Source organism: Bubalus kerabau, chromosome 11 (assembly GCF_029407905.1).
Source record: "Bubalus kerabau isolate K-KA32 ecotype Philippines breed swamp buffalo chromosome 11, PCC_UOA_SB_1v2, whole genome shotgun sequence".
Classification (NCBI taxonomy): Eukaryota; Metazoa; Chordata; class Mammalia; order Artiodactyla; family Bovidae; genus Bubalus; species Bubalus kerabau.
In genome coordinates, this window is record NC_073634.1 from 14,314,279 (window position 1) to 14,331,170 (window position 16,892).

The window sequence follows — 16,892 nt, forward strand, 5'->3', positions numbered from 1 at the left end:
TGACGTCCACATTTCTCGCATGTGTAACATTCAAAAGCCAAGAATACAGGAGAGAGCAGTGTGGTGGTAGTCAGGAAAAGTGAGTGAGATTTGAACCTGTGGGGACTGAGGTCCTGAGATACATCCCGCGGGAGATGTATATTGGGTGATTGATATACAATTCTGGAGCTGGGAGAGATGACCTCAAACATAAAGATCTGAGGTCATCGTTCTGTATGCAATGGTGCAAGACCTGAAGTGACCGAGAATGTCTAGGGAGCATGAGAAAGAGGCCAAACGCAGAGGCCTGGGGAGCTTTAGTATTTAAGGGCTGGGAAGAGAGGAAGTGGACACATCAGAGAGGTTGTAGAATAACAAAGGGATAATGCAACAGATGCAAGGGATGAGACGCTTTAGATGAGTTTCCCGATTGCCAGCCTGGTCCCAGGACCTTTTACGATGCAGGGCCCAGAGAGTGAGAAGAGAGAAACAGGGAATCCCCTAGTGGGTCAGTGGTAAAGCGTGGTGAAGCCTTGCAATGCAGGGGGTGTGGGTTTGATCCCTGGTCAGGGAACTAAGTTCCCACATGTCATGAAGCAACTGAGCCTGCACGCCAAAACTACCAGAGCCCGTCGTCGTCCGCTTTGGAGTCTGTGTGCCTTAACTAGAGAGTCCGTGCACTATGACCAAGAGATCCCGCACGACGCAACCAAGACAGAGACAGCCAAATAAATAAATATTCAGAAAGAGAGAGACGAAACCAAGAGGCTGGAGGGAAGGTGGGGCCCCTAGCTTGAGAGACTAAGTACCTGATAAAAAGAGTACATTTTAAAAGTTAGAGAAAGAAAATCCATGTGGGGTCGGGAGGGGGGGCATTACTGTATTGGGGCTTAAAAAAGTTCGGGGTTTGGAAATGTGAAGGTCTCCAGAGTAGCTCCAGAGTAAAAGAAAATTAGAGGAAGGAAAGAAAAGGGGGCTCTTGGAATGTGTGTTCTTTTAGTAGGATGTAAATAGTAATTTCTTCTTGATTTCTATTTGGAGGCCAGATAATACATCTTTGAATGGAACACATCTTTGAAGATCTTTGAGATCTTTGAGGATCTCAGCTTTATTAGGATTCATTAGACTTTAGCAAGCTAAAAATGGAAAGAAATATTCTCAACATGTTGAAGGGAAACTACCAGAAATCAATACCATACTTAATGGTGAATTGTTAAGAGCATTCCCATAATAGTAAGACTAAGGCAAAAATGTCCATTATCATTGCTGTTATTCAACATGTACTAAAGGTCCCACCTTGACAAGAAGATACAAAGAAAGTCTACTTTTTGGAAAGGAAGAATAAAAATATTATTGTTTACAAATTGTTTACAATTTGTTATATTGTTTACAAATGTTGCTATTATATACCTAGAAAAGAGAATTAACTGAAAAACTGTTTTAATGAACAAGAGAATTAAGTGGCCAATACAAGATCAACATACAGAAATCAACAGTTACACAATAATAAGTGATTAAAAAACATGAAAGTCAAAAGATACCATTTCCAATAGGAACTAAAAACTATAAAACACTGTATGTATACACTTTAAAATGGTTAAAATGGTAAATTTTATGTAATTTATACTTTACACAGTAAAAAAATTAAAAACACTATATCAAGGATTTAAATTAATAAGGGGCAACTTTTATATGAAGAAAACTCTAGAGCATTACTTAAGAGAAAAGAAGAAAAGCTAACAAGTGAAGAGATACACCACATTCTGAGATACTATTGTTTTCTAGTATTTTAGCTATGTTTTTAAACCCCACAAATTAGACATTATTAGAATCATTTATAGGCAATATCTGTTTACCTATACGTTTACCAATTTCTTTGCTCACCATTCCTTCTTAAATCTCTGACCTTCCTTCTTGGATCATTTTCCTTCTTTCTGAAAGAACATTCTTCGTATAAGTTTATTCAAGTTAAGCTTAGTCTTTGTCATGTATGAAAGAAAGTGTGAGTCCATCAGTTGTGTCTGACTCTTTGCGACCCCATGGTATGTAGCCCACCAGACTCCTTTGTCCGTGGAATTCTCCAAGCAAGAATACTGGAGTGGGTTGTCAGTCCCTTCTCCAGAGGATCTTCCCAACCCATGGATTGAACCTGGGTCTTCTGCATTGCGGGCATATTCTTTACCATCTGAGCCATTAGGGAAGCCCTTATCATTATATATATATGTCCCTAATTCATCTCATTCTTCTTTTTTTTTAAGGTTGTTTTTTTTTTTTTCCTGTGGATCATTTTTAAAGTCTTTATTGAACTTGTCACAATATTACTTTTGTTTTGTCTTTTTGGCCACAGGCATGTGGAATCTTAGCTCCCTGACCAGGGATGGAAGCCATACCCCCTGCATTGGAAGCTGAAATCTTAACTACTGGAGTTTCAGGGACGTTCCCACCTCATTCTTCGAAGATAGTTTTGCTGCGTATGTAATCCTAGCATGGCAGCTATTTTCTCTTGGTCCTTTGAGTATATTGTTCTGCTATCTTCTGTTTCCCACTCTTGTTGTTAAGCAGTCTTTGTTGCTTAATTGTTGTTTCTTTGTGAGTGATAAGGCTTTTCTTTCAGATTGCCTTAAGAAAAAAAAATTTCTTTTTCCTGGCTGCACTGCAAGGCTTGTGGGATCTTAGTTCCCTGACTAGGGATTGAACCCAGGACTCAGCAGCACTGGACCACCAGAGAATGTCCAGGAAAACTTTTTATTATGGAAAATTTCAAATGTATCCCAGAGAGAAGAGTTTAGTGAACTTCCTCATTCCCCACACCCAGGTTCAGAAGTTAACATTTTGCCAGTAGAGTTTCCTCTATTTTGCCTCCCCTCCTTGGAAGTTTTTTTTTGCTTTTGCTGAAGCGTTTAAAGCAAATTCCACATTATGTATATGGATCAGATTGTGTCTTTGATAGATGAGGACATTTTGCTTTATTTTTATGTTAATTTCTTAATATCATCTAATTCCTCGGCATGTTCAAATTCCTCTGTTCTATAAAGGTCTTAGCCCCGCTACACCTGTTTATTTGTTGATAAAAACAGAACTTTGCCTGTAGATTTTCCCACAGAATTCGTCTGATTGCTTCTTTGGGCGTCATCTCACTTGTTCCTCTGCTGCTGCTGCTAAGTCGCTTCAGTCATGTCCGACTCTGTGCGACCCCATAGACGGCAGCCCACCAGGCTCCCCCGTCTCTGGGATTCTCCAGGCAAGAACACTGGAGTGGGTTGCCATTTCCTTCTCCAATGCATGAAAGTGAAAAGTGAAAGTGAAGTCGCTCAGTCGTGTCTGACTCTTAGCGACCCCATGGACCGCAGCCCACCAGGCTCCTCCATCCATGGGATTTTCCAGGCATGGGTGGGGTGCCATTGCCTTCTCCCACTTGTTCCTCTGGACCCTGTATTTCCCATAAATTGGCAGTTATATCTAGGCCTTAATTAGATTTAGGTTAAATTATTTTGGGAAAAGCTCCCTGTGCATCAGGCCAGGAGGTACACTGTGTTTGGTTGTTCCACTTTGATTTTAAATTCATCTCTTACTGAATTAGGGGGTGTAAAATGGTGATTTCCTTCAAATCTGTGATGCCTTCTCCATTTATTAGCTGGAATTTATTCGTCAGAAACTTTTCTTCATTAACTACTTGATTAAAATGCAGTTGATGTGCCCAAAGGTGAGGGGTGTGTATGTGTGAGATTATAAAATTATGTAAGTTTCTGTATTCCATGTGCTTTAATATGCAGTCATTATCATTTATTGTTTTTTATGCTGAAGTGATCCCATCTTTAGCCAAAGTCCCTTCAAGTTGCCTCCTATGATCTTTTAAAAATTCCTGAGATGGTTGTTTCTCCCTCCTTATTTAATTTATGTGGAGAGTACATCATTTGAAATGCTGGGCTGGATGAAGCACAAGCTGGAATCAAGATTGCTGGGAGAAATATCAACGACCTCAGATATGCATATACCACCACCCTAATGGCAGAGAGTAAAGAGGAACTAAAGAGCCTGTGGATGAAGGTGAAAGAGGAGCATGAAAAAGCTGGCTTATAACTCAACATTCAAAAAACTAAGAGATCATGGCCTCTAGTGCCATGACTTCATGGCAAATAGATGGGGAAAAAATGGAAATAGTGACAGATTTTCTTTTCTTGGGCTCCAAAATCACTGTGGATAGTGACTGCAGCCATGAAATTAAAAGATGCTTGCTTAATGGAAGAAAAGCTATGACAAACCTAGATGGCATATTAAAAAGCAGAGACATTGCTTTTCCAACAAAGGTCTGTACAGTCAAAGCTATGGTTTTTCCAGCAGTCATGTACGGAGGTAAGAGTTGGATCGTAAAGAAGGCTGAGGGCTGAAGAATTGATGCTTTTGAATTGTGGTGCTGGAAAAGGCTCTTGGGAGTCCCTTGGACAGCAAGGAGATCAAGAGTCAATCCTAAAGGAAATCAACACTGCATATTCATTGGAACGGCTGATGCAGAAGCTCCAACACTTTGGCTGTCTGATAAGAGCTGACTCATTGGGAAAAAAACCTTGATTCTGGGAAAGATTGAGGGGAGGAGGAGAAGGGGGCAACAGAGGATTAGATGGTTAGATGGCATCACCGACTCAATGGACATGAATTTGAGCAAACTCTGGGAGATGGTGAAGGACAGGGAAGCCTGGTGTGCTGGTCCATGGGGTTGCAAAGAGTCAGATATGATTTAACGACTGAACAACAACAGGTAGTTGTTTGCAACTTCCTTCTTTATGGCTCAATTGATCTCCTAGGTTTGACTTGTACATTTCTTGGCCCGTAACTGGAATCAGCCATTTCTCCAGGGAGCTCTGGTTCGTTTTTGTGAGAGATGGTATTCAGAGAGCAAAACTTGGTCACTCAAGGTGCTTATTGCTATTGGATTGTCATTTCTTCAGAGGACAGAGCTGGAAAATACCAGTTTTTCTTTTTTTTTAAAGTAAGTCATGAGTTCATAGTGATACTTCCAATCCAATTTCAAGATTATGAGATTTTTAAACTGAACAAAAAATTTTAAATCTCTGGTGGCTTTTTACAACTCCTTCTTTGTCTTTAGTATTCTCCAGTTTCCTTACAAGCATCTAGGGGTGGATTTCTTTTTATTTATCCCACTTGATATTATATTGTGCATCCATCCTGAATCTGTGGATTCATATACTTCATCAGTTCTGGAATACTCTTCCTCTGTCTCTTCATATATTGCTTCTCCTACAGTCTTGCTATTATGTAATGCCCTACTGGGACTTCAGTTAAGCAAATTACAGGCTTTTTCATTCTATACTCCACGACTCTTAAACCATCTTTCACATTTTCCATTTCCTGTTTATCTCTGCTGCATTTTAAGTAATTTCTTCAGCTCTTTCTTCACTGTATCCATTTTCAGTTGTATATAATCCATTGCTCAGCATATCCAGTGAAATGCTTTTTTATTGTGGTATTATTTGTATTTTTAAACATATATATTCTTTTTCATTATGGCTTATCGCAGGATATTGAATACAGTTCCCTGTGTAGTATTATTTGTTGATGGTAAAACTGAAAGAAGATTAAATTCCATCACTGTAAATTATTATATGTATATAAAATGAATATTTTTAAATCATTTACATGATATATATAAAACTTTAAAAATAGTGTACAAAATTATGTAAAACAATTTCTAGCAAAAAAATCAATTATATACACATTTATCTCAGTTACATAAAAATTATATACAGAAATAACTAAAGTGTGATCCATTGAAAATAGAATAAGAAAAATAGATAAGACTGTGGTACTTGCAACACAATAGAGCAGTGAGAAATGCAATACAGCTACGCAAATGAACATGAACGAATCTCATGACTATGAAAAAGCAAACTACAGAAAAATACACGCAATAGGATTTATAGAAAAGTCAAAACTAAATGAAGCAACATATTGCTTCGAAATGGGTGCAGTTTGGACCACGTGAAATTGCTTAATACATATGTGGTAAAACTATAAAGAAAAGTTAAGTGAAAACAACAAAATTGAAAACACCTTGATGCTATTCGGGATGAAAGGGCTGGGATCTGGGAAGGGCAGCAGAGATTTCAGAAGTTCTGGCTTACTAACTGGGTGGTGGATCCACTGATGTTTAATTGTGTTTCTATTCTTTATGTCTTAAACATATGTAATAAATGTTCTTTTATAATTATTCAGCATTTAATAAGACCATATGTTTAAAAGAGTAGAAGGAAATATATTACAGTGATAGTCATTGCTGCATCTGGGCATTTTGATGATGTGTGATTTTTTCCCCCTCTTCTATATTTTTATGTCATTAAAATTTTGTACAGCAAGAATGTATTACTTTTACAGACGGAAAAATATCTCCCAGCTAAGATGAAAAGTTGGCAGGAAAAAGATGAATGTTTTTAGAAATAAACCTCATATTGGAATGTTAAAAAAAAAAGAAAATTTAGGTGAGATATCTTACTGGTCCTTATGCATAAGAAAAAAACAGCATTTTTTTTTTTGCATGACAATAATATGTACCTCACAAGGTTATTGCAATGATCTCAAAGTGATGACACTTTGAGAATGTTACACAGTGTTCTACAAGTATTATTTTTAACATTTATTATTTATTTAGCAGTGGGTCTTAGTAGTGGCACATGGGATCTTCAATCTCATTTGCTACTTGTGGGATCTTTAGCTGCAGCATGCAAACTTTTAGTTGTGGCCTATGGAATCTAGTTCCCTAAATAGGGATCGAACCTGCCCCCCTCCCCCACATTGGGAGCATGAAGTCTTAGCCCCTGGACCACCAGAGAAGTCCTTCTATAAGTATTAATTACTGTGAGAAATGAATAAGGAAGACCAAGCATAAAACTGTTCAGATAGAATTTATAAAGCATTCTTCAACAGTAAGATTTTGGAGATTTTATAAATGTTAACAAGATAAGTATAATATCCTTCTCTAGAGACTTGAAAGTCATTTATTATGGAAAATTTCAAACACACCTGGGGCTTCCCTTGTGGCTCAGCTAGTAAAGAATCCACCTGCAATGTGGGAGACCTAGGTTCGATCCCTGGGTTGGGAAGATCTCCTGGAGAAGGGAAAGCCTACCCACTCCAGTATTCTGGCCCAAATTCCACAAACTGTATAGTCCATGGAGTCGCAAAGAGTCGGACACGACTGAGCGACTTTCACTTTTTAAACATACCTGAAAACTGGGGGAGAACATTTTAATGAAATCCCATATATCCATTACCCAGATTCAACAATTATCAAGATTTTGTCAAACTTGCTTCATCTTTTCCTTGTGAGGGTGTGTGTTTGCTGTTGATGAAGTATTTGGAAACAAAATCTAGACTAATGCAACTTTGCTCAGTTGTGTCCAACTCTTTGTGACCCCATGGACTGTAGCCCACCAGGCTCCTCTGTCTGTGGGATTCTCCAGGCAAGAATACTGGAGTGTGTTGCCATTTTCCTCTACAGGAGATCTTCTTGACCCAGGGATTGAACCCAGGTTGCCTACATTGCATGTGGACTGTTTACCATCTGAGCCACCAGGGAAGCCCCCTAAAATATATACCCTTTTTCTTGCATAGACATAATGCCATTATCACACTTAACAAAATTAACAATAATTTCTCTAATATCAGGTCATATTCAAATTTCCCTAATTTTCTCAGAAATGTCTTTTCATAGTTCATCTCTTTGCATTAGGATTAACATACTGCATTTAGTAATTGTGTATTTTAAATTTCTTTTAGTCTAGAGCTATCTTTTTTTCTTTGTCGTTTGTTTGCTTTCCTTGTGATGGTGACATGGTGAAGAAACTGGGTCAGTTGTCTTGTGGAATGTCCCAGTTTTTGTTCTTACCTCTGACCTTCCTAATGGTGTGGTGGCCAGTTTTCCTTTGCCTTGTGTTGATGTAAACTGGAAGGCAGTCCCGGAGGCTTGTTGAGGTCTGGGTTCTTATTTTGTTGAGACCACTTTGTACACAGGGTTGTGTCCTGTACATTGCATCACATCAACATGCTTATATTGCCCTTGCTCCATATCCACTAAGTTTTCCCACTTTAAGAATTCCATTTTTCTTTTCTAGAAGCACTCATTTTTTCTATTCTATTTTGTCCTTTTAAATAGTCTCTTTTCTCTTGCTCATCTGTGATTCCATCTCTTATTTCCTTAAACATTTCATACATAGGCATTTTCATTATGTAGCTGATAATTTCATTCTCACTGAGAATCTACATCTGCTGACTCTCACTGTTCATGGTTTGGATGGTACTCTATTTACGGTGATTAGAGATACTTTCTCCAGAAAGCGTCTTGTTTTGTTTCCAGGAGAAACTGGACACAAGGGGCTGGAACAACCTCGGTTTCCTCATAGAGTCCTGACTGTGGGGCTGAGCCCCAGACTCGGGTCCCCACCCTGCTTCCGTCCTGCAGATTGATGGAGGGCGCTGTTGACGTTTGACTTGAGTTCCTATCATTTACCATTCTGGTTTCAGCTTAAGGCTTTTTTTTTTTTTTCAGTTCTACCAGTTAATTGCTACCAACCCATCTCCCTGCATCCTCATGTGTGCATGCTCAGTCATGTAACCCCATGGACTGCAGCCCGCCAGGCTCCTCTGTCCATGGACTTTTCCAGGCAAGAACACTGGAGTGGGTTGCCGTTTCCTTCTCTTTAGCTTAAGGTTTTTGCTTCTTTGTATTTTGTTTTGTTTTTCTTTTTCTTTTGAAATTTTTCTTGTTTCTAGTGAACTCAGAAAAATGCTATGTTTTATGTAGTAATTATTATCATTACTATTATTTACCTCTAATAATTTTGTAGCAGGAGGGCCTTTCATAAGTATATAGTAAGCCACACTCCTGGAAGGAAGTGGGGAGACTACAGCACAATTTGTAGAATTAGTGGAAACAGAATATAACAAATGAGTAAATATTAACAAAATAGAAACAGATTCACAGATAAAGAGAACAAATTAGCTGTTACCAGTGGAGAGAGGGGAGAAGTGAGGGGCAAGATAGGGCTATGGGATTAAGATGTACAAACTACTATGTATAAGATAAATAGGTGGACTTTCCTGGTGGTCCAGAGATTAAGAATCCACCTGCTTTGAATTATTAAATAAATTGTGTTCACATTTCACAAAATTTTATGCTGGTGTTCGTTATTCGTTTTCATACCTTATTCTAGTGTCCACATTGTATTCAGTGGCCTTGAGCAGCTTCAGCTGCATGCAACAAATGCTGATAAATTCTCTTTTCATTCTTATTCTGTTACAAATGTTTTCTAATTTTCCTTGTTGTGGCTTCTTAGATATACCCATCATTTAAAAGTGGACATTCAATTTCCAAATACATGGGTTTTTTAAAAAGTATTTTTGATATTAATTCCTCATTTTGATATTAATTTTTCATTTAAATGCTTTCTTCTCTGCAATCACCTTCTGTGTTCTTTCAGTCTTTTAACTTTATTGAGGCTTTCAATAGCTAAGTGACAGATCTCCTGAATCTTGAAGAATCCCTGAAAAATCCTGAAGATTTCCTGGAGGAGGAAATCCAACCCACTCTAGTATTCCTGCCTGGGAAATCCCATGGACAGAGAAGTCTGGCAGGCTGCAGCCCATGGGGTTGCAAAAAAGTTGGACATGACTGAGCCTGAGCTCGCACACAATCATTAGTGATATTGAGCATTTTTTCATGTACTTGTTAGCCATCTGCTTGTTTTTTGGGTTTTTTTTTTTGCACCTCAGTTGTATTTTTGTAATTTTTCCAGTTTATTTGAGAACAATTTTTTCTGACATATATTCATATGAATTTTAGATCAGTTATTTCAAAGTGTGCACAAATTATGTATATTTCCCTATAACCAGGCACTGACAAAAAAATACTTAATATATCAATATTTAAGCATTCCAACATAAAAGGACTTTTTCCAACTTGATACTTTTTCCCACACAAGGTGATCTATAGTTGATTCAGGCAATTATACGCATGTAGAAGCAGACACAGTCCCCCAACTGACCTAAACCCTCACACACGCCCTTCTCCTGGATATAACTACATTTCCAGAGGCAAAGGGGTTCAAATGGGAGCACATAAGGTGACTTCCTCATGAAATGAACTACACAGACACAAACTAAGAAGGAGTTAAGGTGCTAAGGATGAATCCCACGAGCCTTGCTCCTTCCTGGCCTGAGAGTGTGCGCTTGCGCACTGCGAGCCAGTGGCAACTCACCACCGCTGGGCGCCAGGCCCCGTCGAGGCGGTGAGGGCAGGGTCAGTCCACAGAAGGAGGGGCAGTGCAGGCTCCCGAGGGGTGTCTCGCTTCACTTCTCTGTGGCCTACTGTGCTGCTCCACTACTTCGACTGTTCCACTGTTTTTGTAACTGGGGCATAGTGGGAGGTTTAGCTCGTCTAAGGAACTCTTACCCCATAAACTATCTGAATCAAAGATTTTTTTATTTACTCTTTCGCCAAACACCAAGACTGAGTTCCATCTACAAGAGGGCTGCGGCCTTGGCTCGGGAACGGTGACACTCTTGACACTTGACACACGGCCTCGGGGGACGAGCCTGGGCCACAGCGGGACGGCCGGGTCAGCGAACCTTCTCCAGGAAGGCCCTGCAGCAGCGCACGCACTGCTGGTAGACGGCCTCAAAGTCAGCGTCGTCGCCATAATAGGGATCTTCGATGATAAGTTGTTTTTGTGGATCCTAGTTCCCGAGTAGTTGGATTTTCGCTCTGCAGTTTTTAACTTGATTACTTTTTCTATTCATATCTCTCAGATTGCTCTCATCCATACATAGTATATAATCAAAAGTGGCAAAGTCTTCTTTGGTAACCTGCCGGGCAACGTGACTCGTGGGGATACCACGCTTCTTCATGCAAACCTGCCCCGATAATCAGGAGGGCTTCCTAGTTCACACGTGCATGCCGCTGCACTGTCTGTCCTCCGATTATCTGAAATGTTTTGATCAGTTACAAGTTTCCTGAAAGCCGCTTCTGCGATGGGTGATCGACAGATGTTACCCAGACACACGAACAGCACCGACTTGGTCACCTGCTCAGCCATCTTCCCGCACGCTGCCTGTCTTCTTTGGAGAAATGTCTATTTAGCTTTTCTGCCCATTTTTTTGTTCAGGGTGTTTGTTTTGTTATTCCGTTGTATGACGAGTTTGCATACTTTGGAAATTAAGCCTTTGTTGGTCCTATCATTTGCAAATATTTTCTCCTGCTCCACTGGTTGTCTTTTCATTTTGTTTATGGTTTCCTTTGCTGTGCAAAAGCTTGTAAGTTTGATTCGGTTTCATTTGTTTATTTTTGCTTTTATTTCTATCATCCTGGGAGACTGACCTAAGAAAATATTGCTACAGTTTATGCCAGATGATATTTTACCTGTTTTATTCTAGTTTTATGGTATCACATATATGTTTATATACTTAAGACTTTAAGCCATTTTGAGTTTATTTTTGTATATGGTGTGAAGGAATGTTTAAATTGAAGGAACTGTTCAAGTCAATCAAATAAATTTTCATTGATATACATGTGGCTGTCCAGCTTTCCCAATATCACTTGCTGAAGAGACTGTCTCTTCTCCATTGTATATTCTTGCCTTTGTTGTCAAAGATTAACTGACCACAGGTGTGGAGAAGTGATTGATGTTTTGCTCTTGCCTCGTCCACATCTTTGCATTGGGTGAGCATTATTTATTCTTTGCTGCAGAACTGCAGATGCAGTGGCCCGGACCACCGGTCAGGGTGTCTATGGGGATGAACTAAGGGCGGCATAAAGCCCTGCCAGGGTCACGAGTTGATAAACTTGGGGAACAACTGTTTTGAACAACTCCTCACCCCATCTTTTGCTCTCCAAATTCCCAGGCTGGCCCCTCCCTCAAATCAATAGAGGAGCTCCCTTTGAGCACAGGGTAGAAAGTGAAATCAAGAACCCAGGGAGTTTGGGGACCAAATGCAAACAAGCAGGAGTGATGACCTGTGACTGTGTGATGCCTGGGGTACTCCAGTTGAGATCTGAAACCCTGTCCTCTCCTTGAAGTTAATAGGCTGGCAGACACTGAATGGCCTTCTGTCCTTCCCTCAAATGCAGTACAGGGTAGAACAGTAAATACCCCCAGGGAATAGGGGTTCACAAGCCAAAAATGTTGAGACACTCACAGAGTAAAATTAAACCGAAAGAAAAATAAAATCACAACATTTAAGATCAGAAACAGTAGGAGAGAAGCAGCAGTATTCTTTAGTAGAGATGAACTAAGGATTTCAAATCAGTTCTATAAATACACAAAAGATATATTAGCAGTGTAAAAGAAAAACAAGAAAACACTTACAAGAATCAAAGGAAAGTATTAGATATGAAAAAGGTAATAGCTGAAATAAAGAACACAATAAATGAGATATATAACTGATAAAAATAGATTAGAATACCATATTGAGAAACACTTTAAGAAGGACTCATTGAAGAATGAGAACATAAAAAATTAAGTTGAAGAAATAAGGAGGATAGAAGTAGAATGCCCACACCCGTGCAACAGGAATCCAGGATAAAATGAAACTGAAAAGAGGAACACATTTGAAGAACAAAGGATCTAATTTTTTTTTTTCAGGTTTAAAAAGAATGAATGACCAGATTGAAAAGGCCATAGAGTGGAAAATAAAAGAGAGAAAGGAAAACCCACTAGATGGTAAAATTTAAAAATACAGGAGAGGGGATTCTCTGGTGGTCCAGTGGTTGGGACTCTGCGCTTTCCCTGCTGAGAGCCCCGTTTGGGGAACGAGGATCCCACAAACAGTGTGGCCAAAACAACAATAACAACAACAGCAAACAAAAACAGAAAAAAAATAGTCAAAACCAAAGAGAAAATTTTAACAGTGTTAGATTGATGCTAGACCTCTCAGCTACGACACTGGGCACAAGAAGACAATGGAGCAGTGTTTCTTAAGTACTAAGGAAAATAACTTTGAACCTATAATTTTATATACAGCCAGCTTGTCTTTCAAAATTGTTAAAGAGATGGGAATATCAGACCACCTTACCTGCCTCCTGAGAAATCTTGACCTCCAGGTCAAGAAGCAACAGTTAGAACCAGACATGGAACAATGGACTGGTCCCAAATTGGTAAAGGAGTATGTCAAGGCTGTATATTCTCACCCTACTTATTTAACTTACATGCAGAGTGCATCATGCGAAATGCTGGGCTGGATGAAGCACAAGCTGGAATCAAGATTGCCGGGAGAAATATCAATAATCTCAGATATGCAGAGGATACCATCCTTACTGGAGAAGGAGATGGCAACCCACTCCAGTGTTCTTGCCTGGAGAATCCCAGGGATGGGGGAGCCTGGTGGGCTGCTGTCTCTGGGGTCGCATAGAGTTGGACATGACTGAAGCGACGTAGCAGCAGCACCATCCTTACCGCAGAAATGGAAGAGGATCTGAAGAGCATCTTGATGAAAATGAAAGAGGAGAGTGAAAAAGCTGACTTAAAACTTACCATTCAAAAAACTAAGATCATGGCATCTGTTCCCATCACTTCATGCCAAAATAGATGGGGAAACAATAGAAACAGTGACAGACTTTATTTTCTTGAGCTCCAAAATCACTGCAGATGGTGACTGCAGCCATGAAATTAAAAGATGCTTGCACCTTGGAAGAAAAGCTATAAGCAACCTAGCAGCGTATTAAAAAGCAGAGACATTACTTTGCTGACAAAGGTCCATATCGTCAAAGCTATGGTTTGTCCAGTAGTCATGTGTGAGAGTTGGACCATAAAGAAAGCTGAGTGCCGAAGAATTGATGCTTTTGAACTGTGGTGTTGGAGAAGACTCTTGAGAGTCCCTTGGACTGCAAGGAGATCAAACCAGTCAATCCTAAAGGAAATCAGTCCTTAATATACATTGGAAGGACAATGCTGAAGCTGAAGCTCCAATACTTTGGCCACCTGATGTGAAGAACTGACTCACTGGAAAAGACCCTGATGCTGGGAAAGACTGAAGGCAGGAGGAGAAGGGGACAACAAAGGATGAGATGGTTGCATGGCATCACCGACTTGATGGACATGATTTTCAGTAAGCTCTGGGAGTTGGTGATGGATACGGAGGCCTGGCATGCTGTGGTTCATGGGGCCGCAAAGAGTTGGACATGACTGAGCGACTGACCTGAACTATCTTTCAAATGTGAAAAGAGTGAAAAAAATATATCAGGAAAGGGAATCATCCTGCATTGTTGGTGGGATTGTAAATTGGTATAGTCACTGTGCAAAATAGTATGGAGGTTCCTTAAAAACTAAAAATAAAACTAGTATATAATCCAGCAATCCCACTCCTGGGCATATTATCTGGGAAAAAAATAAACTCTAATTTGAAAAGATACACATGCTCCAATGTTCAAAGTAGCACTATTTACAAAAGCCAAAACATGGAAACAACCCAAGTGCCTATCAACAGACAACTGATTTAAGAAGACGTGGCATACATACATACAATGGCATAATACTCAGTCCTAACGAAGAATGAAGTATGGCCATTTGCAGCAACATGGATAGACCTAGAGAATATTATACTTAGTAAAGTAAGTCAGACAGATAAAGATAAATATTATATGATACAATTTATATTTGAAATCTAAAAAATAATACAAGTGAATCTATATACAAAACAGACTCACAGACGGAAAACAAAGTTATGGTTACCAAAGAGGGGAGTGAGGGATAGATAAATTAGGAATATAGGATTAACAGATACAAACTACTCCACATAAATAGATAAGCAACACGGATTTACTGTATAGGACTGGGAATTATATTCAATAATTTGTAATAACCTATAATGGAATATAATCTGAAAAAGAAAATAATCACTATGCTATAAAGTGCTATGCTATAGCACTGTGCTATAAAGTAATGCAACATTATAAATCAACTATCCTTTAAAAAATTCTCAGGCAACAAAGTTTCAAAATGCTTGCTGTACTAGGAACCACGTTAAAAATATCTCTGGGGAGCTGAAAAGGAAGGACAAACTGAAATATCAATGGAAGGGTTTTGAATTGTTTAACCTAATATATAAAGCAAACTGTTTAAAAATGTTATGGGGGAGGGATATATTGATGTTCATTTTACTATCATTTTTACTTTCTTAGAAGTATGAAAACTCTTATAATAAAAAATTTAAGACATTTTGGAGGAAGTGCACAAACAAGAAGAGACATATTCAGAAGACTTTGCAAGAAATATATAGAGTAAGTGTGATTAAATACACTGGTAAAATTTTGTGTTGTCTGGACAACAATAGCAAGAACAAGCACAAACTTAAGACCAATGAAAATAAATAGAAAGTGCATCCATAATAACTTCAGATTAATATTCTATATAATCAGTTCAGTTCAGTCGCTCAGTCGTGTCTGACTCTTTGCGACCCCATGAATCGCAGCACGCCAGGCCTCCCTGTCCATCACCAACTCCCAGAGTTCATTCAGACTCACGTCCATCGAGTCAGTGATGCCATCCAGCCATCTCATCCTTTGTCATTCTCTTCTCCTCCTGCCCCCAATCCCTCCCAGCATTAGAGTCTTTTCCAATGAGTCAACTCTTCGCATGAGGTGGCAAAAGTACTGGAGTTTCAGCTTTAGCATCATTCCTTCCAAAGAAATCCCAGGGCTGATCTCCTTCAGAATGGACTGGTTGGATCTCCTTGCAGTCCAAGGGACTCTCAAGAGTCTTCTCCAACACCACAGTTCAAAAACATCAATTCTTCAGTGCTCAGCCTTTTTCACAGTCCAACTCTCACATCCATACATGACCACAGGAAAAATCATAGCCTAAGGATTGAGGGTAGGTAGAAATTTGGGAAATCTCCAAATACTCAGAAATTAAACAACACATTTAGGCATAACCCATGAGTCAAAGAAGAAATCACAAGAAAAATTATTCATCTTTTTAACTTAATAAAAAAGAAAATTCAACATACCAAAATTTTGGGGATGTAGTAAAAGCAGTATTTACAGGGGAATTTGTAGCTTTAAACATCTAGATTAGAAAAGAAGCAGTTTCTACTTTAAGAATCTGCAAAAAGAAGAGCCAACTAAATCCAAAACAAGAAAAAGGACGAAAATAGTAAAGATTAGAGTGTAAGTAAGTGAAATAGAAAAAAAATAATAGAGAAAAAACTGATAAAACAAAAAGCTGGTGTTTTGGAAAAAATTAACAGAACTGACAAATCTTTAGCTAGAATAACAAAGAGAGAAAAAAAAAGAAAAAAACAAATTACAAAATCATTACTGACCCTAAATAAATGAAAAGGATAAAAGTGAATATTTTGCAAATGTAAGGGAATACAAGGGGGTAAAATACAAATTTAACAACTTGGTTGAAATGGACAAATTTTTAGAATGATATAGATTATAAAAATTGACTCAAGAAGAAATAGAAAATCTGAGTAGACTGATAGCAAGACAGAATTCATACTTAAAATTTTCCTACCAGGAAAAGCTCAGTCCCAGAACATTTCACTGGTGAATTCTTTTAGATAATTAAAGATGATATAATACTATCTTTTATAAATTCTTACTGCCTTTTCATATTGCTCATGGGTTTCTCGAGGCAAGAATGCTGAAGTGGTTTGCCATCCCCTTCTCCAGTGGACCACATTTTGTCAGAACTCTCCAACATGACCCATCTCTCTTGGGTGGCCCTGCATGGCATGGCTCATAGTTTCAGTGAATTACACAAGGCTGTGATCCATGTGAGCTTAGCTTTCTGTGGCTGTGGTTTTCATTCTGGGGGCCATAAGACTGAAGCTCTTATTTCTTCTGTCTGTCCTCTGATGGATGAAGATAAGAGGTTTGTGCAAGCTTCCTGATGGGAGGGACT

At 39.0% G+C, this 16,892-nt stretch overlaps 1 pseudogene; it reads right to left on the minus strand.

Annotated features, from left to right (window-relative positions):
• Nucleotides 1-10,292: 10,292 nt before the first annotated feature.
• Nucleotides 10,293-11,512, minus strand: LOC129622355 (low molecular weight phosphotyrosine protein phosphatase-like; annotated as a pseudogene).
• Nucleotides 11,513-16,892: the final 5,380 nt, after the last annotated feature.